At 49.9% G+C, this 12,598-nt stretch overlaps 1 protein-coding gene across 2 annotated transcripts in view; it reads left to right on the top strand.

The window, feature by feature from the left end:
* Positions 1–12,598, top strand: part of ATF1 (activating transcription factor 1) — a 40,765-nt gene that overhangs the window by 875 nt on the left and 27,292 nt on the right. The window lies entirely within an intron of this gene.

The raw sequence follows: 12,598 nt of genomic DNA, 5'->3' as shown, positions 1-12,598 counted from the left end.
TTAGGCGAGGGGGGCTTCGAAAGCAAAGATATTATTATTGGGCGAGGGGGGCTTCGAAAGCAAAGATATTATTATTGTTATTAGGTGAGGGGGGCTTCGAAAGCAAAGATATTATTATTGGGCGAGGGGGGCTTCGAAAGCAAAGATATTATTATTATTATTATTATTATTAGGCGAGGGGGGGCTTCGAAAGCAAAGATATTAATAATAATAATAATAGTCGGAAGTTGGGAAGCAACTAAAACCTTCGCACAAGTCTCAAGCAAGCTTTCGACTTGCAGGCGTTTGGATTGCACTTTGATAAAAGATGTGTTTGCCGCCGTATTTCCAGCCAGGTTTGCCCACTTGAATAAAATATTTGGGCAGGGTGCGCGTGTGTGTTTGTGCAGGTTAACCCCCGCCCTGCATGACCGATCGCAAGATTGTGGCACACGCACATAACCGATGTGGCACGCGCACCACCATTTGAGTGACAACGCCCATCAACTTTGAGGGGAGTTTGGCTCCCTCCGATGTTTTATTGGTGCTGGGAGCAGGGCAAAGAGACCTCGGCCCCTTGGAGTTGGCTGCAGTGAACGTCTGTATACAGTTTTTAAGTACCTAAAGCGAGTCACGTGATGGTTTTAATCTTAAACGGAAGGTCGGCTTCCTTTGTGCTCAGGTGCAACTTCCGCAGTGCTGTGTGTCGTTTGTGTGTGTTTGTGTGTATTTAGGTGTATCCTTAAGATCTGCTTTCCAAAGGAAGGCTGGCCTGGCATCAACTCCGATTGTCTTTTTTTATTTCCCCTAGGCTTTAAAATTCTATCTGTAAAGCTGTGCTGGGGATATATTGTTAAAATACTTATATCCTGCCTTTTGAACAGAATGTTTAGGGTAGTTCACAGACGTCAAATTACAATTACAGCTGCATTTATTCTGCTGTTCGTTTTAGGTGTGCTTGAATCTGCTGATTTTACTGGTCTTTAGTGGGTTTTGGGAAGGTGTACAGCATGCTGTCCGGCTCCCTTACGTGCAAGTAGATAAATAGGTACCGCTTTCTAGCAGGAAGGTAAACAGCGTTTCTGTGTGCTGTGCTGGTGCTGGCTCGCCAGAGCAGCTTCGTCACGCTGGCCACGTGACCCGGAAGTGTCTCCGGACAGCGCTGGCCCCCGGCCTCTTAAGTGAGATGGGCGCACAACCCTAGAGTCGGACACGACTGGCCCGTACGGGCAGGGATACCTTTACAGCATGCTGTAATGGTATATTGAAAAGGAGTGTATGAAGTCGTAATGTGAAAACAGCGTCAGACAGGTGTATGAAAATGAATCTCATACAGTCGTGCCTCGCAAGACGAAATTAATCCGTTCCGCGAGTCTCTTCGTCTTGCGGTTTTTTCGTCTTGCGAAGCATGGCTCTTAGCGGCTATTAACGGCTTAGCGGCTTTAAGAAAAAGGAAACAAACTCGCAAGAACTCGCAAAACGTTTCGTCTTGCGAATAATAATAATAATAATTTATTATTTGTACCCCGCCCATCTGGCTGGATTTCCCCAGCCACTCTGGGCGGCTTCCATAGGGAAGCAAGCCCATAGGGAAATTCGTCTTGCGGAACGACTCAAAAAACGGAAAACTCTTTCCTCTAGCGAGTTTTTCGTCTTGCGAGGCATTCGTCTTGCGGGGCACCACTGTACATGTATTCTGGATAGATAGGCAGAATTGGCTGCAGTTTCTAGCTTACCATATACTCTGTGCCAAACCAAGGCTTGTGAAATGGCTCTGAGCTTGTTGAAGATAATCAAAAGAGAACCTTTAAATAATCTACTCTAGTTCGCCCAACTTTGGGGGGCTACTTCTAATATGTCTTTCAAGGGTAATTCTTGTTCATAATTGTTTTAAAGAGACAATGTAGAGCTGTAGTTATCTAAAATGTTGTGATCCAAATAAGTAATCTAAAATGCATTGCAGGAGGTTGGACTAGATGATCCTTAGGGCCCTTCCAACTCTACAATTCTATTTTACATCACTCATGAAATAATTGTACCTTCTTTGACTGAGTTAATTGCATGTTCATTTTCTTTTAATACAGGCCACCTTGGAGGCCTGTTACCAAAGTGGAAAAGTAAGAAGTTGTTTTTAAAATAAATAACCTTTGGAAGCAAAAAAAAAACCACCCACTGATGCTGTATTATCAATCAATCAATCACATTTCTAGGTCACCCATCACTTGAGGATCACTGGGTGGTTTACAATATAAAAGCACAAAAAATACATACCATAGTAACAAACAGTAATAACTCTCCACATTTTAAAAGGCCATAGATTGTTTAGTTAGCCAAAGGCCTGGGAGAAGAGGAATATTTTTGCCAGGTGCCTAAAGATATGTAACTAAGGCGCCAGGCAAGCCTACCAGTGGACAGCATCCCACAAACAGAGCCACCTCAGAAAAGGCTTGTTTTGTATAATTGGTTGTTTTGTATAATTTGTTTGAAAATCAATAAAAAATAATTGCCAAAAGGAAAAGGCCTGTTTTGTGTTGCTGCTCTCTGGACATCTTGCAGAGGGGACACACAAAGAAGGGCATGAAATCATTATTGGAGGGTCCAAATTGATTCAAATGGGGAGAGGCAGTCCTTGAGATCCATTCTGAACATGGTAGGTATTTTAAATATATCACTCTAGACATCATTTTAGCAGAATCATGACACCTCTCTCTTCCTTTAAATACTTCAACAAAACCCACATTTTGGTATTTAGGGCTTTGACAACCATCTCTTGCTATTCTTGCCTTCATCCAAGGATAGGGAACCAGTAGCCTTCCAGATGTTGAGCTGTAGCTCCCATCATGCCTGACCATTGGCAATGCCGTATAGGGCTGATGGGAGTCTGAAGTCCACCAGCATCTGGTCACAAGTTTCCCACTCCGGCTCTTCATCTTATCTTGCCTTCCTCACTATTGAAATGTTAGTTATAAATTTATTGGAGCATGGATTATTTCTTTGGATTATGTTCTGTAAAGTGTGTACATTGGTGATGCACTATAAATAAACAATAATTTTACTACTACACCCGAGTGCTTACTAGATACTTTTACAAACAAGAAAATAGATAGATTCCTCCCCAAGGTGGTTTAAAATTTACAAAATGAAAAGGGAGGGAATGTGTAAGCAATAGTAAGCCCAAATCTAAAGTGGTAATTGAAATGAGTTTTAAGTTGTAGAAGCTGTTTTAAAATGAATGATAAGAAATTAATGAAGAGTAAAATAAGAGAACAGTGGTATGTTTTGAGCATTTCTTAAAAGAGAGCAGAATAGGCTTTTCATAAATTATTATTCTAATAATTTATATCACACTTTTCCACAAAGGTTTTGCTTAAGGCAAATAAAACAGAAATTCACATAAGAAAGCACAGTAATCAAACTATTAAAGTCAGATTATCAAATTATTTTATAAACAGTGGCAAAAAAGAGGACAGCCTCGATCAGTACATTAAATAGCAACAGAATCAAAAGCTGGTTTTACTAAGTTCAGTTGCCAGTGGAGCACAAATAAGAAGAATATGATGTAATCTTTCAGTGCAGGGAATCCACATACAAGGCGCCACGATAGAAAAAGCTCTCTGCTAACCTTGCTTCAGAAGACATCGGAACACATAAGAGGAGTGCAAGAGGTTTATGAAGAGAATCACTTACATAGAAGCAAGAGCGAAAAAGATCAAGATGTTTTAACTGGAATAAGAGGTCTTGGGTTGCCCAAGGAGTTTTTGAAGAACCATGAGTTTAGACTGGAACATTAGTGTTAGTTTACTGTGGTGTACATGTAACCAGATGGTAAGCTGGTTATCTATAGTGTGCTCCTGAAGCTGCAGAATTGTAAAATTCTCATTGTATATTTGCAGCCAGCCAGTTTACCAAGTGGCTGCATGGATACTATGCATTGCTAACTCTTTGTGGCTTGGTAAAGATGGGACAATATAAGCTGTACGTTCAACTAGACTTAGCTGAGTATATGTGTGACACAGCTTTAGAAGGGGGCATAGTGTGGGACAGGTACAGTTTGCTGCTTGGCTGCTCTTTAGGTGCAATTACTTCCTGTTGCACATAGTGGCAAATTACAAGCTTGATCAGAGCTTAAGGTGGTATAGAGAAAGATCAGAAAGTAAAACATTACACCATCAAGACGATCAAACATTTTGTGTGGGAGAAACAAAAGGAAACTTTTAGCAATATTAAACACAACAGAGGAAGAAAGAAAAGTAGTAAGACCTCGCAACCCAAGTACAAAGGGGCAATACCTTTAGCTCCACTCCCCATCTTTGTATGGAGTGTGCCAGCTTCCCACTTGTTCAGCTGCAACTTATGCCATGGAAAACCTTTCCTCGTTGTGTAGGCTCCCCACATGATTTAGAAACTTACACAAGAAAAAAAGGCTCCCCACAGCAGAAGTTACCCCTGAGCACTTGGGAGTCTGGCACAAGCTGTATGATGACTGGGTTAGGGTTAAAAGTGAGTCCCTGCAGCCCCTTTGTTGCTCCTTCACATGAGTAGTGCCTGATCAGTGCTACAGTTAGTTGTTAACATTGCCTGTTAGCCTTAAAGGTAAAGGGACCCCTGACCATTAGGTCCAGTCGTGGCCGACTCTGGGGTTGCGGCGCTCATCTCGCTTTATTGGCCGAGGGAGCCGGTGTACAGCTTCCGGGTCATGTGGCCAGCATGACTAAGCCGCTTCTGGCGAACCAGAGCAGCGCACGGAAACGCCGTTTACCTTCCCGCCGGAGCGGTACCTATTTATCTACTTGTACTTTGACGTGCTTTCGAACTGCTAGGCTGGCAGGAGCAGGGACCGAGCAACGGGAGCTCACCCCATCACGGGGATTCAAACCGCCAACCTTCTGATCGGAAAGTCCTAGGCTCTGTGGTTTAACCCACAGCGCCACCCGCGTCCCCCCGTTAGCCTTACATTTGGACAAAGGTTGTAAAAATATTTCGGATACCCATGCACCAGCAGGCACTTGAGATGTTTACATCCCTGATATAGACTGGACAGTTTGTACAGGTTTCATGATTCTCCAAAAGTGCTATAGAAACAGAAAGCTACATTTCTTCGTCTAGTGAGAGCTATGAAACACTTCTGGATGATTATCTGTTTCCAGTTTTGTCTGTGTTCTGAAAATTTTGGCTTGAGCTAAATATTTTACAGTTGCCAAAAGCTGGGGTGTACGTATGTTTTTCCAGTTGGCTACAGAATTCTCTCAGCATCTAAAGTGGTTAACTGGAATAGTTTCTTTTCTCCTGAAGTATAGTTCTTCCAAAATACCAAAGAATTGGGAACTCTATAGCAAGTTAATAGAAATCCTTGCCACATATAAAATAATGACAAGAAAAGCCTACGTTTATTAAACTCTTTAAGAAGAAGAATTAAAAGATTGTTCTTTCTCACTTTGTTAGGTTAGTGAAGGCCACAAGTCAAATCCCTCCTTTGGCATGAACTCACTTCATGGCCTTATTTAAGCCACTCTCTCACACTGTTGCCCCCCACCCTCATCCGTGTGACGGCCTACCTTGTAAGGTTGGGGTAAGGTTACAACAATGTAATGCATGTTGTCAGGGGTTCAGGAGCAGAGGCAAGGGCAAGGGAGGAAACAGAGAGCGAGGGAGAGGAGGCAGAAGAAAAGATGAGTGATGACGACGACCCGAGATCTCCGAGTCTTTCCAGTGAATCAGAAGATTCACAGAAAGGAGCACCAGTGGCCAGGGCAAGGGGGGAGCCTAGGGGGACACCCCAGGAAGATAGAGCCAGAGGGGACTCAGAGGGGAGCAGTTGGAAATCAGGACCAGCGTCACCGCCAGAGAGCAGGGAAGAGGAAGAGCGCCAGGGATCAAGCGCTGGCAGCTCACAACAGGGGGGAGGGCACGAGTCAGGAGTGGCCACACCTCCATCGGGGAGCGAAGAAACGGTCAGACGGAAGGTGGAAGGTTGGGCGCGCGTGCCAAGTTCAAATGCACAGGAAGGTGGCGCAGTAGGCAGCCCGGAAAGGGAGCCAGGTCCTAAAGCCCGCCGAAAGGAGGGAGAAGAGTCAGGGGGGTCAGCGTCAGCGTCAGAGGAATCCCGGAAGGAAGAGACCCCGGGGGGCAGAGGGACCCAGAGAAGAACAGTCAGGCGGAAAAGGTGGAGCAAGGCTAGGATATTAAGTTGGTGTACAAGGGGCGGAGACTCAGATGGAGCTTCGCCGATCTAACCATGAGACGTAGAGTTGCACGCAGCAGCTTGAGAATGGAAACTGTAACTCAATAAAGACTTTTATTTAATGATCGCTGGCTAGCGTGATCCTCTGTGAGCTAGGATCTGGAAGCAGCTCTGACAGTAAGCTCCATCCCTAGATTGTGGGCATCTACGTCCTCGCGGAGAGGAGAGAAAGCGGGTGCCTACTAGCGAGCTCACGAACGGCAGACAACATGACGGCCGAACAGCAGATAGTGGAACTCAGAGAAGCAGTGACACGACTGAATGCCGAGGCTCTTGCATCCAGGAAGAGAGAGGAGGACGCAGCTGCCGCCTACAGGGATCTCCAGGTCAGGTTGGAAGTGCTTACGAAGCAAGGGCAACTGACACCCAAACCGGAGGGGATTGGGTTGGGGAGACGAACAGGCGGTCTGGTCTCTCACTTCGATGGGAATTTGCAACAGTACCCCAACTTTAGAGCAGATGTAATGTGTGCACTGCAACTGCTGAACAAAGACTTTAGAGATGAGCAAGAGAAGGTGGGATTCATCATGTCCCATTTGCATGGAGATGCTAAAGCATGGCTGCGCAATTTGTGGAGAGATAAGGATCCGGCGCTCCAAAATGCGGATGCCTTTATTAAAGCGATGGATGGGTGCTTTTTATCAAGCATTGACGTGGATCTTGCTCGGCAGCAGATACATGGACTGAAGCAAGGGAGGGCCAGCGTAAGGCAGTACCATGCCCGCTTTTTCGCTTTGGTCAGTGCCCTGGAATGGGACAGAGATTCGGCTCCTGTAAGAGACCTGTTTTGGGAGGGATTGCACGGCTCGGTTAAAGATGAAATTGCGAGGGGGGAGAGACCCCGGACCACGCAGGAGATCGTTCAGAGGGCGCTGGCGGTGGGGGTGCGGCTGGAAGGACGTCCGTGGAGCAGGGACGAAGGGCGTGGAGGGCGCGAACCAGCCAGGGGCTCCTCCTTCCTTCCCAGAGAAGCAGCGCGTGCGCAATCCACGCCTCCGCCAGGAGGAGGAGCGGAACCTATGGAGGTTGGAGGTGCAAGGGCTCAGTCAGCAGCCAGAGCCCTAGCACCGGCAGCAGTGAAAGCGAAGCCTCCTAGAGGGAACAGGAAGTGTTACATCTGCGATGATCCACAGCATATGGCGAAAGAGTGTCCCCAGAGGCTCCACAAGCACACTGCAGCCTCAGCAATGGTAACTGCAGCAACGCAGCAAGGACAACCACAGCAGGGAAACGAAGGAGTCTGGTTGGAAGAAGAGGCACTGGGGCCCAGCCAGACGTGTCAGTGAAGCAGTCCCCAGAGATTTTACAGCCCATGGACCCCCTCCCGCCCAAACCGGTAGTGAAGCTCACCGCGTCGCTCCAGCTGCCCAATGGAATCACCATGGACGTGCCAATCACCATTGACTCCGGAAGCAATGCGGACTTTATAGGGCAGGACTTTGTCGACCGGCACGCTATACAGTTGCTGCCTGCCACGCTGCCCCTGCAGGTTGTCACGGTGGATGGCAGGGAGCTGCTAGGGGGGCAAGTGGTGAAGCAGACGCCACCAATGGTGATGCGACTTGGGAATCACAGGGAAATCATCAGCTTCAATGTCACTCAACTATCGGACACGCCCATTGTATTGGGCATGAGTTGGCTGGACAAGCACAGCCCGACGCTGGCTTGGTACCAGAGGCAGCTGACCTTCGGCTCTTCCTTTTGCGCTGAACACTGCATCGTGCCCCGGCAGGAAGGAGAGGAAGAGGAGTCACAGCTGCAGCTAGGCACGCTGCAAGCGGTTCCCCACAAGTACGCAGAATTTTTGGAGGTTTTCTGCGAGAAAGAGGCAGACAGGCTACCCCCCCACAGACCATATGACTGCAAAATTGACCTGCTGCCGGGGGCGGCGCTACCCAAAGGGAAGCTGTATTCCATGTCTGAGGACGAACTGCAGGAACTCAAAGAGTTCATAGATCATAATTTGGAGCGCGGTTTCATCCGAGAGTCCAAGGCAGCGGGGGGCAGTCCGGTATTCTTTGTTAAGAAGCGGGACACGCCCCAAAAAAGACTTGTAGTGGACTTTCGCATCTTGAACAGTGTGACCAAGCCATCGGACTTCCCCATGCCCCGAATCGACGACCTCCTCGCAAAGGTACGGAAGGGCAGAGTGTTCACCAAGTTGGACCTGCGAGGGGCATACAACCTCATTCGCATGCGGGAGGGAGATGAGTGGAAGACAGCCATGTTCACGCCCCTGGGCACCTACGAATATAGAGTTATGCCTTTTGGATTGCAAAATGGCTCCCACGTTTTTCAAGCTTTCATGCATCACGTGTTGGCGGGGCTCCTCTACTAGACGTGCGTCTGTTTCTTGGATGACATCCTGATCTTTTCGGAATCGCAGCAGGAGCATGACAGACACGTCAAGGAAGTGCTGAGCAGGCTACAGCAACATAGGCTTTACGCCAAGCTGGAGAAGTGCCAATTCGACGTGACGGAGGTGGATTTCCTGGGCTACAAGTTGTCTGATAAAGGGCTCGCCATGGACAGCGCCAAGGTCCGAGCAGTGTTGGATTGGAAAAGCCCACGCAACCGGAAGGAGGTCCAACGGTTTGTCGGCTTCGCGAACTTCTATCGCAAGTTTATCAAAGGCTTTGCGATGCAGACAGCGGCCATCACGGACACGCTCAGCTCCAAGAAAAAGAAGTTCATCTGGACAGAGCAGGCGGAGCAGTCCTTTCAGGCACTCAAGCGTCTCTTCGCGTCGGAAGAGCAGCTGCTTCATGTCAACCCCAGCAGGCCGATGAGGGTGGAGACAGACGCTTCGGACAGAGCCGTGGGAGCAGTCCTGCTGCAGAAAGACCCGCAGGGGGTTTGGAGGCCGGGAGCGTTTTACTCAAGGAAGCTCAGCAAGTCCGAACAGAACTACACCATCTGGGACAGGGAGTTGCTGGCCATTCATGCAGCGTTCAAAGCGTGGAGGCACTTCCTGATCGGCGCCAAGCACACGGTGCAGGTCTGCACGGACCACAAGAATCTAGAGCACTGGCGCACGGCACAGTTCCTGAACCAGAGGCAGATACGTTGGGCTGAGTTCTTTGCGAATTTCGACTTCCGAATAGAGTATGTCCCGGGGGACACTAACATCATGGCGGATGCTCTCTCCCGTAAGCCACAGTATCTGGAGGAGGCAACGCCAGCGGCCGCCATGCACATCTTCGCACCGACAGTGTGGGCGTGCGCGGCGGCAACAGTTGACCTGGATGCGGTGCGACGAGCGTTGCAGGATGACTCCTTCGCGCAAGCAAAGATGGCAGAGGTGCACAGGGGCACGGCAGCGACCGACGAGTTCCAGCTGCGAGATGGTTTGCTCATCCGTAAAGGGGCCATCTACGTGCCGGGAGACGAACTTCGCGCCAAGGTACTGCAGCAGCTGCACGACGCGCCCACTGCCGGGCACTTTGGCAAGGAGAAGACAGTGGAATTAGTAGCCAGAGACTTCTGGTGGCCCGGAATGAGAGGGGAAGTCGCGGACTACGTGGCGAGGTGTGACACCTGCCAGAGGTCCAAACCAGTGCACAGACCGCCGGCCGGACTGCTGGAACCGCTGCAAACTCCGTTCGAGCCATGGGAGAGAGTGGCCCTGGACTTTGTCACGGATCTGCCCAGCTCGAGGGGCAAGACGGCTGTGCTGGTGGTGGTGGATTTGTTCTCCAAGATGGCACATTTCATTCCGTGTGCGAAGGTGGCCACGGCGGAACAAACCGCCAAACTGTTCATAGACCACGTGTTCAAGGTTCACGGTCTGCCGCGGTCTATTCTGTCCGACCGAGGGCGACAGTTCATCTCAAACTTCTGGCAGAGGCTGATGGGCTTCCTGAACGTCAAGATCAACCTGGCGTCGGCTAGACACCCGCAGACCAACGGGCAAGCGGAGCGGGTCAATGCCATCATGCAGCAGTACCTGAGATGTTATGCGAATCAACAGCCTGCGACGTGGGTGGATTACCTGCCTCTCACCGAGTTCGCCTACAACAACACGAAGCACGTGTCCACGGGGGTCACGCCGTTCTTCGCCAACAACGGGAGGCACCCTAGAACCTTCCCGGGACTGGAAAGAATGGGGGAGGGGGAGCCGCAGACAGCAGATGCGTTCGCGTCGGAGTTGCAGGAGGTCCACGATCAGCTGCGGCGGCACCTGGAGCTGGCTAAACACGCATACAAGGTACAAGCGGACAAACACAGAAGGGTTGGCGAAGAGATCCATGTGGGAGACTGGGTCTGGTTAGCAGCCCACGCAGTGCCGGCCAGGTCGTTGGCGAAGAAGAAACTAGGGCATAAACAACTGGGGCCCTACCAAGTCGACGAACAGGTCAACCCGGTGGCTTTCAGGCTGGCTCTTCCGGAGGGTTCCAGAATGCATCCGGTGTTCCACAGATCAGTGCTCACTCCCTACAAGGCACCTCACAGGTTTCAGGAACCAGGAACGGCACCGGGTCCGCTCCGAGAGAGAACCGGGCAAGGGGGAGTGGCACAGGAGGAGCGCATCAACGAAGTCACGGAGATTTTGGACTCCAGATGGGGGGAAGAGGGGGTAGAATACCTTCTCGCCAAGGAGGGCACCCCGGCCAGTGCCAACAGCTGGGTGCCGGGCTACGCTTTAGACGAACCTCTGCTCAAAGAAGAGTTTCATGCCCTCTTCCCACATAGGCCAATGCCAGCAGACTTTTTCGACGACTGGCTTTTCACGCCCACGCTTTCAGCCAGCACGTTCCGGGGGTTCGACTCGGACGAGGAACCGACACGAGACGCCCGTTCCCCAGAGGGGTCACCCTCGGGATCTGCTTCAGAACCCTCGTATTGGTGGGATGATCGACCAGAGGAGCAGTTCCGCAGAAGGTGGCTGGAGGGTCCAGGACGAGCAACGTCTCCAGAAGGCAACGAGGGAGAGACGGACATGGACGTTTTCGGGGACGACCCGGGTTTCGAGCACGGCGGCACAGAGATGGAAGCGGAGGTGACCGTCGTCAACGAGAGCAGGGAGGAAGAACCGGAAGACTTCGGATGGCGGCCCGCCACGGGAAGCGAACTGTATCCGACATTCGTCCCCCTGACACGGCAGCACCCAGATCCCGCACCGGAAGGAGGGGAGGGGGGAAGAGGGGGCTTCGAGGGGGGGATGGATGTCAGGGGTTCAGGAGCAGAGGCAAGGGCAAGGGAGGAAACAGAGAGCGAGGGAGAGGAGGCAGAAGAAAAGATGAGTGATGACGACGACCCGAGATCTCCGAGTCTTTCCAGTGAATCAGAAGATTCACAGAAAGGAGCACCAGTGGCCAGGGCAAGGGGGGAGCCTAGGGGGACACCCCAGGAAGATAGAGCCAGAGGGGACTCAGAGGGGAGCAGTTGGAAATCAGGACCAGCGTCACCGCCAGAGAGCAGGGAAGAGGAAGAGCGCCAGGGATCAAGCGCTGGCAGCTCACAACAGGGGGGAGGGCACGAGTCAGGAGTGGCCACACCTCCATCGGGGAGCGAAGAAACGGTCAGACGGAAGGTGGAAGGTTGGGCGCGCGTGCCAAGTTCAAATGCACAGGAAGGTGGCGCAGTAGGCAGCCCGGAAAGGGAGCCAGGTCCTAAAGCCCGCCGAAAGGAGGGAGAAGAGTCAGGGGGGTCAGCGTCAGCGTCAGAGGAATCCCGGAAGGAAGAGACCCCGGGGGGCAGAGGGACCCAGAGAAGAACAGTCAGGCGGAAAAGGTGGAGCAAGGCTAGGATATTAAGTTGGTGTACAAGGGGCGGAGACTCAGATGGAGCTTCGCCGATCTAACCATGAGACGTAGAGTTGCACGCAGCAGCTTGAGAATGGAAACTGTAACTCAATAAAGACTTTTATTTAATGATCGCTGGCTAGCGTGATCCTCTGTGAGCTAGGATCTGGAAGCAGCTCTGACACATGTGAAGCATTTTGAACACTCAAAATTGCAGTAGGCATACTAAGAATTAATAGGGTTAAATTAGAGCAGAAGAGGTGATTCAGAAGTGCTGCAAGATGGTACGTAGGAAACCACCACATTGGGAAGGGTGAATTCACTGCTCTGAAAAACTAATATTTTGGAAGATGCTCTTGAAACTGTATTTAAAATAACAACTATAAGGCTGCATGAAGAGATTATGGTGCTTCTGTTGCATCAAGTGACTTAATTTAGAAGAGTCAGTTATGTCAACTAATATCAGTAATTCACTATTCATTGTTTAGTTAAATTTTGTTTAGCAAATAATAATAGAATATTTAACTTGCAGATAGATCAAGCCAATATATATTGACTTCTTTTCATCTTAATTAAAAGAAGACTATTAAGCACTACATTTCATTTGTTCATATAGGAAAGAATTGATTGTGAT

This window comes from Podarcis pityusensis, assembly GCF_964106645.2.
Source record: "Podarcis pityusensis genome assembly, chromosome: 2".
In the NCBI taxonomy this organism is placed as follows: domain Eukaryota; kingdom Metazoa; phylum Chordata; class Lepidosauria; order Squamata; family Lacertidae; genus Podarcis; species Podarcis pityusensis.
The sequence above is the reverse complement of the archived record's forward strand: the minus strand, read 5'-3'. Positions and strand labels throughout refer to the sequence as shown.